Genomic DNA, 3,150 nt, shown 5'->3' on the forward strand with positions numbered 1-3,150 from the left:
TGTGTGTGTGTGTGTGTGTGTGTGTGTGTGTGTGTGTGTGTGTGTGAGCTGCTCTTACAGGACAATAAATAGGGCTGAAAATGCAAACAGCTGCAAAAGAAAAAAATAAGCAGAAAGAAAGGCAGCCTAGCTGTGCAGTTCTTAAATAATCCTACAACCTGTCACGAGACATTTATCCGCTCACAAGTCAGAAACTTTATTTTTCACACTAAAACAAAGAAAAGAAGAAACAAACTCCTGGGCTTCATTTGATTTGATCTGAAGAGCAGAGAAGGAAAGATGTGCTGCGGCTGGATCTGTAGCAGATGAACTCTGGCTGAACTCTTCATAATCTTATGGACAAATGGAGAATGTGTTACACACACACACACACACACACACACACACACACACACACACACACACACACACACACACATGCGTGTGCGCGCACACACACATCCATGCTGTTGGAAGAGAGGAGGTGGACACAGACCCACTTCCACAAAAACCTTAACTTTTCTTTTGTTTAGTCCAAGAAGGCCTGAGGATCAGACCTTTGTTAGGTTTAGACCTTCATTGGGTTCAGACCTTCGTTTGGTTCAGCTCTTTGTTGGGTTCAGACCTTCGTTAGGTTCAGACCTTTGTTGGGTTCAGACCTTCGTTGGGGTCAGACCTTCGTTGGAGTCAGATCTTCATTGGGGTCAGATCTTCATTGGGGTCAGAGCTTCGTTTGGTTCAGCTCTTTGTTGAGGTCAGACGTTCGTTAGGTTCAGACCTTCGTTGGGTTCAGAACTTCGTTGGGTTCAGACCTTCATTGGGTTCAGACCTTCGTTGGGTTCAGACCTTCGTTAGGTTCAGACCTTTGTTTGGTTCAGCTCTTTGTTGAGGTCAGACGTTCGTTGGGGTCAGCCCTTCATTAGGTTCAGACCTTCGTTGAGGTCTGACCTTCATTTGGTTTAGACCTTCGTTAGGTTCAGACCTTCGTTTGGTTCAGCTCTTTGTTGGGGTCAGAACTTTGTTGGGATCAGACCTTCGTTGGGGTCAGAACTTTGTTGGGGTCAGACTTTAGTTTGGTTCAGACCTTCGTTGGGGTCAGACCTTTGTTGGGGTCAGACCTTTGTTGGGGTCAGAGCTTTGTTGAGATCAGACCTTCGTTGGGGTCAGAACTTTGTTGGGGTCAGACCTTTGTTGGGGTCAGACCTTCGTTGGGTTTAGACCTTCATTGTTTTCATTCCTGACCCTTGGTCCTCAGGATATTTTTGCATCGTCAGCAGATTTGATCAGAATCTTAGGTTTATTTKATTTCTCCCTAACAAACCAAATAACTAAAACCAAACAAGGGAAACCGTTGCCTCCGTGTGGTTTTCTGCAGCCCTTTCTCTGACTTAATGCAAATGTTGATGTGATGAAGCTGCCGGTTTGAACGGGTTGGTTGGTGTTTGAGGATGGGACCACTCGGTTGTGGTGCGTGGAGAACTTATTAGTCTTTATTACGGATGTAGCAACCAGATGGTGATTGTTCTCTGCCAGTAACAGCGTCTCTTTATACCCGCTGGAGATACTCAGACTCTTATCTGCACACACACACACACACACACACACACACACACACACACACACACACACACACACACACACACTGCTGTACAGTCCCACAGTAAATATTTCGTTCCCACATTTGAGCTTTGAAAAGCCCTCTTTTCTTAGAAACAATGCCCCCCAGTTTTTATTCAGAGAAGTTTGGGGAAGGTGCCTGAGTGATCCCTCTCCACGCTCTCAGCTGCCTCGCCTGTGCTCTGGTAAATGTGTCAGCCCTACAGAGAAATAAGCCTTCCAGAAGAGTTTCTTCATTGTTGAGGTAATTGTCTCCTCTTTGACAGGCACATTCATCAGTGGCTTAATGGTCAATCAAAAGTTGGCAGGCAGAGTGTTTTCATTCTTTCCTATCCACTACATTAGGAATACTTAATCAAAATGTCTCCCGGTAATGGCTGTGAAGAGTTCATGACTGACTGATCCGTTGTCTGTGCCGATAGAAAATTAACAGCTCGGCACCGGAGAGATGTGGGCCCGCAGATAAACAAATTGTGCATTAATATTTCATCTTCAAGACCTGGGATGTGCTATCAAGCGGTGGAATATTCCTGGGCTGTGTTGTCATTTTTCTCCCCCGTTTTCCCCCTCCCGCTCCTCTCTCCTGTATTCTTGAAGGCTCTTTGCAGCTGTAACTCATTTCACTTGATGACTTTACTGGGGTTACAGAGAGTGACGACAAATTGATTACCTGGCAGAGCAAGAATGGAGCGAGGAGAGGCGCAGGCTGACAGTCATGTTATAATAATATGTTTAATGATGTGTGGAGGGGGAACAAGGAGAGAGGAGGATTGGAATAAGAGCATGGAAGATGCAAAGGAATAGGTTTCATTATGATTTTTTTTCCTTCCTGTGGCACACTTTAAGATGCACTATCCCTTTTGGTGGAAATTGTGTTTTGCAAAAGAAAGCCATTCCCAGCTGGAGCATTTATTCTCATGATCCATTTTTTGTCTCCACTTAGGAATTGCATTATTAACAGMCAGATTTGTTAACGTGAAAGCCCACGAGGAGCAGGAGCCCGTTGTTTCTGATTTACCTCCTTTGCAAACATGGCCTGTGTGGTAATTTAAAATGCCAATTACTCACCGCTTCAGAAMAGGATGCACTAAAAACCTTTGCTTTATTACTGCGCAGGAATCACAAAGCCAGAGGCTAACAGGCCGCGGACTCAGGCATGGGATCTGTGTATCAGGTTTATATACGGTGTAAACATGAAGCCCTATAAGTGCTCGGGATGCATTTTTGACTGAAGGGAGCCATATGTTATTCTGCGGCCGTGGGAGTACTCCCCTCACAGTACTTTTTTTTTTTTACAATAGCTCTGTGCTTCAAGCCGTTAGCCCAATTTGCTGTTAACAAGATAAATTGGAGAACAGACAAAGGCATTAAGTGTTGCAGTGCCAGCTACTGACTGACAGCAGCTTGTGGGAATTGGCTCGCAGAAATTCCTCCTAAGTGGTTTGTTCAGAAAACATCCTGCGATCGGGGCAGATGTTGTTTGTCCAGTTTATGGAGGAAAAAGGAATCAGAAAAACTGGGAGGAAAACGCAGGAGGCTACTGGTTTTTACAAA

The 3,150-nt window shown here is 45.0% G+C and overlaps 1 protein-coding gene across 1 annotated transcript in view; it reads left to right on the forward strand.

Moving 5' to 3' along the window:
• tshz2 (teashirt zinc finger homeobox 2) overlaps positions 1-3,150 on the forward strand; it is a gene marked incomplete at its 5' end in the record, with an annotated part of 78,036 nt that overhangs the window by 415 nt on the left and 74,471 nt on the right.

Source organism: Austrofundulus limnaeus, unplaced genomic scaffold, assembly GCF_001266775.1.
Source record: "Austrofundulus limnaeus strain Quisiro unplaced genomic scaffold, Austrofundulus_limnaeus-1.0 Scaffold386, whole genome shotgun sequence".
NCBI classification, from domain to species: Eukaryota; Metazoa; Chordata; class Actinopteri; order Cyprinodontiformes; family Rivulidae; genus Austrofundulus; species Austrofundulus limnaeus.